At 39.5% G+C, this 12,607-nt stretch overlaps 2 long non-coding RNA genes across 8 annotated transcripts in view; one reads left to right on the top strand and one right to left on the bottom strand.

Moving 5' to 3' along the window:
• The window catches only part of LOC137491394 (uncharacterized), a 100,262-nt gene that overhangs the window by 17,355 nt on the left and 70,300 nt on the right, over positions 1 to 12,607 (top strand). The gene's annotated exons all lie outside the window — the stretch shown is intronic.
• On the bottom strand, positions 1,346 to 9,946 carry LOC108183545 (uncharacterized). Its single transcript, XR_001798442.3, has 2 exons — positions 9,874 to 9,946; positions 1,346 to 1,813 (listed from the first exon to the last, which is right to left on the bottom strand). It is a non-coding gene; the product is annotated as an uncharacterized lncRNA (long non-coding RNA).

Below are 12,607 nucleotides of genomic sequence, written 5' to 3'. Positions count from 1 at the left end.
AAACCTTTTATTTAAGAAAACAATTCTGGATTTCCTTCCCAAGTAAATGTGTCTTTCATTTGATGATCTCATATAAAATGCAATGACAAGTAAAGGATTTTGCATTTCAAATAAAACGTAGTGAAGCATGATATACAGAATCAAGTCTTGTTATAATAGAAGATGCCACATGCACGTATAATATATCACCATAATCAAGCACAGATAAAAAAGTAGCTTCTACAAGTTTCTTTTTAGCATTAAAAGTCAAATATTTTAGATTTATTTCTAAAATAAAACCCAAGTTTCAGTTTCCTGATCAGGGGTGCGTTTCACTCGCAGCTGAACTCTCATGATACGATGCATCGTTTGGGAAAAGAATGATTTAGTGAGAAATGTTTTCCCAAAACGCATAGTTTCTCTGTCGCAGATCCATCGTTTGAATCATGTTAGTTATAACGTAAAACGCCCATAATGACGCTCTAAACTGGGTGGAGTAACATCTTCTTTAGAGAAGAACCCCATAATTTCTTTGTGCAAATGTTATTTTTTTACACAAACATGCATTCAATATAAAATCCAATAATAGATTTGATAAAAACATGCACTCGCTTTTATATTAATTGAAATATATGGCACATATAGGGCCTATGTTTGCTTTACAAATATTATTGAGAATTACATATCATATGAATATGAAATCACTTACAAAAGCTTACAATTACTATAAAGTTGGATATTGTTTATTTATTTATTTATTTTTTAAAAGTCTACTTTTACAATTGGACACTTTAACACTACAATTTAACACAAAATCCACTTTTAAAAAATAGGTCACCTATAGCTTTCGCCATAAGGCTGTGTTCAAAATGACCTCAATGTTTTCAAAGTGCACTGCGAAGGAAGCACACTTGTAAACATGAAGACCGCTATAACTGAACTGTAAAAATAGTTAGAAAGGACAACTAAGAGAGATGACCTTAATGCTTTTTTCTTTTCATAATTCCAACTTTGAATATTTTAAATGAATAGGGCATAGGGGAGTTAAGTGGGAATAGAACACAGCCAGGAACTATGTTTCGAACTACAGCTCCAGAGGTATACTGTAGTTGCGAGTGCCCAAGTTTGCGACACAGTTTGCGCGAATGTTCGTTGGAGCGGCGGATTTGGAAAAATGGCAAATCAACAAACTATGTTTGTAACAACGGAACTTGTGACCTTAGTTGGCTAATGATGGTTTTGGGAAACGCACCCCTGATTAGCAATGTGCACATATAAAAAAAGCTTATCACCAATCCAGAGACCAATACTTATAAGAAATTACTCTTTTGATTTTTTTTTCCCCTTAAAAATTCAGTCAACTGATCAGATTTTAAATGTTTTAATACATCACAGATCATATGTGTGGCCCAACATTTGGTTTGTTTATACTGTCATGATTAACTAACGCATTACATGTCTATGAATTGTTTGGTTCAACCTTCTTAATGATATTTATACTAATATCATCATAGAATGTGATAATGTATTAATATTATACACATCCTAACATTTCTCGCATCACTGTATTACATTGATATAAAACACCGGTTACCCTTTATTGTCAGAAACGAATAGGAAAAGTGAGCAATAATAAGTAACGGATTAAAGTGGAAAAGCCATATTTTAGGTTTGCTCTGCTGGACAGGATTCTAAGTCGGGTAGTTTCGCTTCTCTGTGGGGGTCCGTGGCCCGCAGGCATGCTGCTGCTGATTTGGCTTCCTGGGAGGTCTGAGATGCCTGCCTTCACTGCCTCATGTACTGGATGGTCACGGGTGGATGGAGGCTTTACTCACTGCGGATTGAAGCACATGAGGCTAATGTGAGCTAATGGAAGGAAGCAAGACGGACGTTGTGTTTTTAGGTTGTGTGTGATACTCAAATAGGCAGAGTCAAGTTTAAGTGGTTTATAATAGCTGAAAGAAGCCATTATTGTATATTTTTAAATCAGATGTATAATTATGACATACTTAAATCCACAGTGACTTTGCATACAAGGTATAAGCTAGCGTAGCCCTTCTGGTTGCTTGTGCACCACGAAAGCAGCAATCAAACGTTAGTATGAAAGGTGGAAACGCTAACAAGTATAGTATAAATCCAGCCTCTTTGATAAGTCGCTGATAAACATTTTGTAGCCTGAAACAAGGTTTTCTTGCTAAACTTTTTACCAGCACTGCTCTTTGTGCATATCTCTAAGATAATTAGAGGACATAGGCACCAAAGAAGTTCCTGTTATCTGACCTCCATTATGCTCACCTTCCTCAATTCTCACTCCCGTCTGGGTCACGGCACCAGTTTAAGCCCAATGGTTCTACTTGCACCCCAAAATATGTCTTGAGAGATGAGCATCAATGTAGCTCCTATTAGCTAGCTTCCATTCTAATAAAAAAATCCCAAACATAAGCTGGTTCTGCTTCTAAGCTTCTACTTGCAATTTAAGGACCAAAAAAGTGACGTTTACTTGCACCCTCCAAATCTAACTCTCATCCGGGTCATGGCACCAATTTAAGCCCTGTAGTTCTACTTGCACTCTTAGAGGAAAGATTTGTATATATGACTTCAGTTTGGGAGATGAGCATCAATGGAGTTTTATTAGCTAGCCTCCATTATAATCACCCCCTGCTAATAAGGATGCTAAATACAGCAGCTTCTACTTGCAGTTTGAGGCCAATGTAGTGACATTTACTTGCACCCTTCAAATCTTACTCCCATCTGGGTCATGTCACCAATTTTAGCCCAATGGCTCTACTTGCGCTCCTGGAAGAGTGATATGAATATATGTCTACAGGATGAGAAGTGAGCATCAATGAAGCTTTTATTAGCTAGCCTCCATTCTAATTACAACATTGAACATCCCGAATAGGAGCTGGTTCTGCTAACAAGTATGCTAAAGACGGCAGCTCCTACTTGCAATTTGAGGTCAACAGAGGGACATTCACTTGCACCCTCCAAATCTAAGTCCCATCTGGGTCATAACCCCAATGTAACCCCAGTGGTTCTTCTTGAACCCCCCTGGAAGGGGTTCAACTCTGCATTTTAGGAATGGGAGGTTGACATTAGAGAAGCTCCTATTTGCTAGCTTCCAGTATGCTCAGCCCCTTGAAACTCACTCCCATCCGGGTCACGGCACCGATACAACTCCTTTAGTTCTGCTTGCACCACTCTTAAGTGTGATCTAAATTGATGTCTTATACGTGTGATGCAGGCTCATTAACAAGCATGCTGAAAACTTTATCAACTAATTTCAACCACTAATGTTGGTTGAACCTTTACTGGCACAGATCTGCCAATCAGGCTTCTCTTTAGGGTCTTTTCAGTTAGATAGTTATTAAAAAAAAGATTGCATGGGCTACTTTGGATAAAATCTGATAAAAATGGCTGCCAAACAATTGCAAAACCCTAAACATGTTCAGCATCACTGTCAAAATATGCTGGCTTGAGTTCTTTATCCATATGAAAAGTCCTAAATTTAGTCCTGCGTGCCTGATCTTTCCGGCCAAAAGAAAGGTGCTAAACCCCGAACAAACGGAGGTATATCTGCGACCCTTCAGGCTAGTGGAGTTCCGTTTTCTCTGGGTGGCCATTGTCAGAGATCAGTTTACACACACACACACACAGAGACAGTCTCTCATGCTTGCAGGGAGGAAAATGTCAGTTTCACCTCATTGTTATTTTAAGCTTGTTCAATAGTTTTCAGTAGTTTTGACAAGAATTAAAGGTGAAGAGCGTTTCTTGTTTCAAATTCCAAGTAGTTGGTGAATTTTTTGGTACTTACGTAAGGCCCTCAGTGACTTAGCTGATTTCAACCTAAGCTTATTAAAGCTTCCACCCCCCCTTACATTCATCAGTTGAAAGTGTGGGTTGACTTTAATTTGACTTCACGCTAATGACTTGTATGAATGTCTGCAAGATAAGCTTTAGTGCATTTATATATTTTTTATATTTCAGTTGTAACCCCTGTGGGTCTGCTAACCCCACACTGAAAAGGATTTGAATAAGCTTTTCTATAAGACTAAAGCCCAATCCCAGTTATACCCCTTAGCCATTCCACTTACACCTACCCTTCATTTTGCACGTTCAAGGGGAAGGGGTGTCCCAATTCTCTTTAGTGTGAAGGTGTAGGGCTAAGGACAAGGGTTAGATAGCCCTTGAAACAGAGATATTTATGGACCACACTCGAAACCAAGGGGTACGAAAATAGAATTGAGATTGGGCCTAAAGCAGGGGTCTCAAACTCAATTTACCTGGGGGCCGCAGCAGGCAAAGTCTGGGTGAGGCTGGGCCGCATAAGGGATTTCACAAAAAAAAGTCCTCAAATGTCATTAATAACAGTTTTAATTATTTCTTCTGAACGTGAAGTGTCCTGAACATTAATAGAACATTGAGTGAAGATTATGAACAGTTCTTCTGAACATGGCATCTTTTGCCTACTTCTTGCTGCCAGAGACTTGACAGCGCTTCTTCTCACAAATCTGAACCACATTTGGCTTTAAAGCGGAAGCAGTTGACACCCTCAGTATGGCTTGAAGATGATCATCATTAAGTCTAGACCTGTACTTTGACTTATTGAAGTCCTAGGGAAAAAAGTGGGGGAACTCACTCAAAACTTCCATTCCCTCACCTAAAAAAAAGTCGTATATATGTATAAATAAAACACCCCCACCCCACTCCAGTCACATCAGTCTGTACCAGTCTGTATCTACCTATAATATATATAAGATGCAGGGCAGGCACGTGCACACATAGGGCTCAACCTGTGCAGAGCACATGCCCTTTTTAGTTTTGCATAGAAAGTGCCCTTCCAAAATGATCAAAAGTGCCCCAGCGACGCGACACACCCTCGGTCCCGCCCTTCAGTAGGCGCGCGACAACACCACTCTTGAGTACGCGTGCAACAACACAGCTGATCAGAACGCGCGCGACAACGCCCCTCCACACTTCCCGCCCGTCACAGCGTCTAACAAAGGGGCGGGGTGCGTGGTGACGTCACCGGCATCCTCGCCCCTTTGTTTACACGGCGGGCGGGGAATGCCAGTGACCGCTGTGTACGGATAGAATCAGCGGAGCGGGGAGCGCTCTCTCCCCCCGCTCCGCTGATTCTGTCAGTGTACAGCGGTCGGCGCGGGCCACAAAATATTGCACTGAGGGCCGCAAATGGCCTGCGGGCCGCGAGTTTGAGACCCCTGGCCTAAAGAGTGCATGATCTGGGTTTAGTTGTATTAGATGAGGGAAGGTTACTCTCCAAACAGCTGTCTTACTTTGACCACCATAAACCTCACCCCCATTCTTGTGACCACAGCAATATAACCAGGTCTACTAACAAGCAGTGAGTTTTACTTGAGTAAATCCTACTATTTAGTCTCCATTACACCCAGAAGTGACTCATGACACTATGACACACATGCATTATTTCTTTATTTAAAATACCTGAATGAGTCTCGCAATTCCAAAGAGCTGAAATTAGATCCACGTTACGTAAAATCTAATTAGCCTCTAGCCTTTATTACTTTCGTGCATTTCAGGGTCTCCACTTTTGAACTACTGTTCATTTCATTCAAGACTTTCCTGGCCTGACCCACTTTACGAATAGCTCCAAACAAACTTTGCTCTCCCTACACACACACTCTGGATTCAGATGTTAGTTTGACCTCGAGGATGAGCCAAGTTGCTCTGATCTTTTTTGATGCACTTCTATGCTGTGACTTCTACTGTAAACTCATGCTGACACCGAAACCTCATTGTCAGAGCTTCTGCACTTTTGAACCAAATGCGCCTTGTGTAATAAGTGGGTCGGGGCTTTAAAGGTATTGTTTTAGGAGCTAACAGCTGCTGTGTCCTCTGATATGTGTGTGTTTGTGTGTGTGCGCTGCCTAGGCATTTTGGCTATTACAATTTTTTAATCACATTTGGAAATGTTCTTGTGGTATCTCTAAATTGATCCTCTATTTTTAAAATTGGGGGCATACACATTCATTTGCTCTCTCTGAGGAGTTTTGTTCTCAATTATAGATTGGTCACTCTCTTTTGCAGTATATCTAAATCTAGACAACCAAATCTGGGTTTTTCCCTGAAAAATGGGAACAGCTGTATTCCCAAACACCATAGTGCTCCCTGACCTCATTTCTTTTGCTACGTATATGTATATTTCATGGGTAACTTTAAAAAAATACCATGTGTGTATGTATACATACTCACTAAATGACGCAATAAAAGCTATTAGTCATGTGACACAGCGATTTTATCAACGCATTCAGACAAGAGCTTTTCTCAGGCGTTCTGGTGTTTTCCAGTTAAGTTTCTCTGTCTGGCCATTGCTGGATTGTGTAACTGATGACTGTTAAAGTGCATGCTCTCGATGCAGCTCTGACTTACCAAATCCACATCTGACCTCCGGGGCTTTTCAGTGTTTTAGACTGGTACAGGCAATTTTTCACGAAGAGCGGTCTGCGATTTAAGCCACCTGAACAAACTGGAGGCATTCAATCAGTGCTTGAGTGCTTGTGTGTGAATTTGTGGCCGTGAGATGTTTATCTTTGTACAGAGAGCGTACATGGTTGTTGTATTAGTCTACGTCTGCCTAGAGTGGATTCTTACCGACAATGCTCATCATTAAGTGCAGTTCTCTCGCTAGCGATTGCCACCCATGAAGAGAAACCCAGTTTGGAAGGAACGGGCCTCACTGTCCTCCTCAAACAAACACACAATCACAGAGAGTTCAGACCGTCTGGGAGACTCTCTGACACACATATCAGTCATAGTCCTTCATGAGCTTGCATGTGTCACGGTTTTCAGCTGCTGGCTTTGTACAAAACTTTTGTACATTTTTTCATGCTTAATCAAAGCACGGAGAATGATTTTTGTGATTTAAATCACTAAACAATTGTATCGTTCATAATTTATCACTGTGGTTAGAACTTTCTGTACTGCTTACAATAACAATGATTGAGGGATCTTCTGGGAAGGCTTTTGTTTTCCAGCCACGTAATGTTCAATAGCATGTCATCTGTCAATGTAAGCCCTAAATTCTGTTTTCATTTAGAACTCTTAGACTTTCCAAGTGTGTTTGTTGTTGTTGTTCTTATGTGGAGCAAGTGGAACTCAAATGTGCTGCTTGAGTTGAATATACCAATTGCTCACTGCTGCTCCTCAGTGACTAAGGAATCAAACCTCAGCATTTTAATTCACAGCACAGATTTTTGATTGCTAGGTTACCATCACTCATTATTTCTGGGTTTGTTAGATCTGCTTTATTGATGCTTGTTAAGACAAGTGCATCTACAGCCTTTGCTTTACTTTTTTTTTACTTGCAGATTGTCTGTAGGGACATTAACAAAATTCACAATCACTACCATCTTCAAAGATGCTTAAATCCCTGGGACTGAATATATAAAATTGAATTTGCTGTTTAGAAGTTTTAGGACAGTACATATTATGTTTTTGAACTTTACATTCAGCATAGTATCTTGAGAAAATAATTTGTGCACCTAAACCTCACTCCCCTTGTTAATGTGCCACCTCCCATTGCAGGAAATGAGCCCCGCTCAGAATGACTCATGTACAAACTGGAGGATTACTGTTTGTCCTGTGACCCGGATTGGTGTGTGGTTTAGTGGGTGAGTGTATAGAGGCCAGCCTGTAGGTGTACCATGATTAAGCCATTCTTTTGGTTCAGGGGACACGATAGAGACTTATGCTAGAAGCTGTGGTTCTTTAGGGTGTTTTCACACCTGACTTATTTAGTTCAGCTGAATCGCACCAGAGTTCAAGTCCCCTCCTGGTGTTGTTCATTTGGGCAGGCGTGAATGTAACAATCGCACTCGAGTATGCACCAAAAGCGGACCAAAAAAGAGGTGGCCTTGCACACTTTCAAAAAAAAAACCTGGATCGGTTCGATTGTGGTAAGAACATGATCCTAACTAAAACAGCAAAAAGTACTGTGCCTTTTCAGACTAATCCAGCTGCAGTAGCCCGATGCACTGTCAACAATTTTAAACAGAGAAAGAGAGAGAGAGAAACATTACCTGATGGATCTTTGAAAATATTTCCGGGAGATGACCATGTCGCAGTTTAGCTAAATTAATTAACACCTCCTCCTGAAGTGACTTGCGATGTTCCTTTGCCATTGGCAATGCATTAAAAAATTGTTTTCCAGCCGATACATTCTCGAAATGTATAGTTTGTCTAAAGTGATGTATACAAACTATATAGTATACTATGACCTGGCATACAATCAGCCAGCGCAGTCGTCCCTCCATAGTAAAAAGCCACATTTTGTGTCTGCCGGTTTGTTTACTTGCGGAAGTTCCATTGGCATTTTCCTGCACATTTATTCTGACCAATCGAAAAGCAGTTTAGGAAATTTGTTTAATAACATCTGGCCAATGAGTGATGTGGATTTTGTCACATGACTGCCTGTTGGTTCTTTTCATCTACTTCGAACCAAAGCTATCAGTGTGGTGTGAAAAGGACCCAAAAACGGCAGAAAAATGCTACAATGTATCATTTGTTGCCCTTGGTCTGGACCAAATAAACTGAATCACAGATGTGAAAGCACCTTTAGTGTCCTAGAGAACCCATCTCAGTGCTGAAAATGGCGGTTTGACTGAGATGAGTAAAACCAGATGGTTTGCATTGGCCGATGTGAGTAATATTTGAGGGGAGGGTTTACATTGGTGCCGTGACCCAGAAGGTAGTGGTATTTAAGGAGGTTAGTATAATAGATGCTAGTTAGTAGAATCTTTGTGAATAAAGCTCATTCTTCTGATGTTAGTAATAGGGTTGGCTCTCATTAGAATGTTATTAATTCCAATTTCAATTGTTGATTTTGGTTCTTATTGAGTTGCAGTTTTAATTTAATGTGGAAAAAGTAATTTAGGCCTTACTGAAACTGGTATTTAGATGCGTTTTTTTAATTTACAAGACAAAATACGTATTAAAAGTTCCAGATCAGTTAAACGTGTTTTATGAATAGGCTAAAATTGAATTAAATTATAGTTTATTGACCGAAAGCATTATGCAAGGGATCGGGAATTGATTGCGGGTGAAAAAACAATCATCCAACACATGCAACATCATCCTCCAATGTTTTAGAGGTTAAATTTGTGCTACTTTGAATAGAATAAATTGATTAAAAGCACATTAAAGACACATAAAAAAAAACATTCACAAAGCTGACTTCATTTCCAAAAAGTTGCTTTGCTTTTCCTCACAAATTTGTGCTAGGTGGTATTTTGAGATTTTCCCACTCTATAAACGGTTATCCAGAAAGTTCATTTCAGGGCACTGACAATGCTGCCGTTAGAGATATGCAAAGATATTCAACTTCTGACCTAATTTCCTTGCCTTTTGAACAGGGCCTTAATGTGCCCGTCTCCCATGCCCTAGATACTACTTTGTTTCCCATTCACAGAGGTGTGAGTAGAAACATAGGGTTTCAATTAACAATGCCCAGATAACCACCTACATACCAAACCTAGTTAGTTTTACTGCAGTAAAGCTATTCATCACTTGGCCTTATCTAGTTTGCTTGCCTGAGACATTGGTATTTCACGTCCAATTGTGCCAGAAACATGAGCTTTTCCACACTTGCATAGATGAATGTTTGGAAAGCAGACAGCAGGTGGAAGACCAGGAACACATTTTTCACATGACTCCAAATGCAGTCTCAGGTTTGCCCCGTTCAGCCTGAAGACTTCAGCTCTCTGGCTGCCTAGACAGACGGTGTCTTTCACATGGCCATTCACTCGCATTATTCTCGCTGTCTCCATCTCAGTAACACATATACATGTTTGCCGTCTCACACACACACACACACACACACACAGATACTTGCTATTCATTTCGTTCAGCTGATACCTGAGCAGTTGCGAGCTCCTGCAGTTCGGCTGTCCTGAAATCAACCTTCTACTTCCTCCTACTTGTTCCACTCAAGGGAATTTTCCCAGCCTGACTCCGGCGGGCCGGCAGATGTAAGACGGGGGTTGGTAAAGAAGTGCAGAAACAGACACCACGGCCTGTCACAAACTGAGATAAAGCCTCACCTGCTTGCCCTGGCTTGTGCCTTTCTCTGGTCTCTGGGTGTGGTGGGTGTGACATACCTGACATTCCAGTGGGCCTGTAAAAAAACAATTGAGGCTAAGATGGAATGGGGGGTTGTTTCTGCTCGGTGTTGTCTAGTGATTCCCGGATGGATGTTTGGATGGTTGACTCACTGCTGGTGAATGACAGGAGACTCTTAAGGGCTTTTAGCGCTATCCTTAACCCTAGGTAAAAGGGTAAAACCTTGGGGTTAAGTAATGTTTAACACTCCAGATCATGGTTATGATCCGTTTTGTTGCACTAGCCACTGGATTGCTAAGGTTTAAAGTGGAAAACAATGCAATGAGAAAATGTTATGGGCAAATGTTTTGCTGTATTTAGCTTATTTACAATAAGGTTTCAATAGTTAATGTAATCACTAACATGAACTAATAATGAATAATACTTGTGCAGAATTTATTAATCATAGTTCAGCATTTACTAATGCAACAGTAACATCCTAATTCATGCTTTTTAACATTAATAAACCTTGAGTTAACATGAACTAACAATGAACAACTCTATTTTCATTGCCTAACATGAATAACTGCTATAATAAATGTGTTGCTCGTTGATTGTTCATATTGGTAAATCCATTAACTAACATTTACTAATACAACCTGATTATAAAGTGTTACCCAGTTATTAGCATCTATTTGACATATTATTTCATATTAACTTTAAAAATGTCCTGACACAGCATATGTGCATTGTGACATTAGTTTTTACCTTGAATTTATTTCATTATTTTTTTTTTATATTTAGTTTTGTTTTTAGGTTATTTGCAGTTTTAGACATTGTGTGTTGCAATTGATCATGTTTCTAATGTGTGTACAGTATTTATAGGTTTTTATTTTAGTTTTAGTTGTTTTAATGTTCTTAAAATGAATGAAAATGAATGATATACTTATGAATCTAATACATAATGATTTTATGTAACCATACTTTTTATTGTAATCACCTCATGTAATCAAACTTACTTGCTCCCAGGGCCGTTTATATTGAAGTTGATATTTAACCGCACTGTTGGTGTTTCGTAACACCTCAGTAAAGCAGGCTGGTGGAATAGCGCTGTTTACTTATGTTTTGTTGCTAAACTAAAAACAAATTTACATTGTCGATGATGATAAAAAACCTTATGAAACTGAAAATAGTCACATCAATCTTTCACTGTAAGATTTCAGTGGCACAATCTACAACAGACAACAACACAATCTACATCAGCTTTGCGTGTTTCGTAACATCTCATTTTACAATTTGCTCAACCCTTAACATGGAGGACCAGGACATTCATACATACATACATACATGCATACATACATACATACATACATACATACATGCATACATACATACATACATACATTCACACTCTACTACCAATGTATCTTACCCAATTCACTTACAGCACATGTCTTTGGACTGTGGGGGAAACCCAGAGGAAACCCACGCAAACACGGGGTGAACATGCAAACTCCACACTGAAATGCCAACTGACCCTGCCGGGGCTCAAACCAGCGACCTTCTTGCTGTGAGGCGGCAGCGCTACCCACTGCACCACCAGTATAAAATCATAATAAACATAAATCCTAAAGCATGTGGATTAAGACTAATGATAAAACCAATATAAATGAAGGGTTTGTTGCTTTAATAAAACATAATGATCATTAAATATCTTAATTATAACATTTTTGGATTTGTTATATCAAATTTTCATGTTGCCTGTCTGCAATGTTGTCCGATGAGGTCAACTTTTACAGTATAAATTCCTATCTTTTGATTTATACTTTATAAATTACACATATACTAATTTAGCAGAGAAAATCTCAATTATTGTATGGTGTGAATCCATTTATCATGGAATCTATGGAAATTCTTCAGTTTTTTGATCGTTTCCTGCGGAGATTTGTATTTGTGATCATTTAGAGGTGTAGTAATAGCAACAATTTTAATTGGTAACACTTTATTTTGATGGTCTGTTTGAGTATTAGTAGACTGTCTGCCTAATATCTGTTGATACTGCTCCTTTTACAGACATTTAACTGACTATAAGACACTTTGCAAGTAATTCAACTTACCCTAACTCCAACCTAACAGTCTACTTATAATTAATGAGAATTAGTTGGCATGTAGATGCAATGTAACTTGAATTTAACAAACGGACCATCAAGATAAAGCGTGACCTTTTGTTTTGTTAAATATGACTCTCCCGTTTCAATTCACACAGTCTGTGCCACATTTTGCAACAGCTTTATAATATTTCTCCAGCACATGCTTTCTGATCTCTGGGCCTGAACAAGCCCTGTCATGACTGATCCAGACTGGCCTTTGACGCAAGTCGGACCATGAACTGTGTGTGTGTGGGACGGCCCGAAGCTCATAGTTCATTAAACCTAAACACAAAGCCAATTACAGCCCAGCCAGGCTCAGTCTCAGCAGGACACTGAGCTTTGAATGAAGCCCTTCACTGGCTCTAATGAGGGGAAAACCCTGAATGTGACCCTGAGTTCCA

This window comes from Danio rerio, chromosome 4, assembly GCF_049306965.1.
Source record: "Danio rerio strain Tuebingen ecotype United States chromosome 4, GRCz12tu, whole genome shotgun sequence".
Taxonomy (NCBI): domain Eukaryota; kingdom Metazoa; phylum Chordata; class Actinopteri; order Cypriniformes; family Danionidae; genus Danio; species Danio rerio.
This window is presented reverse-complemented; position numbering and strand designations above follow the sequence as displayed.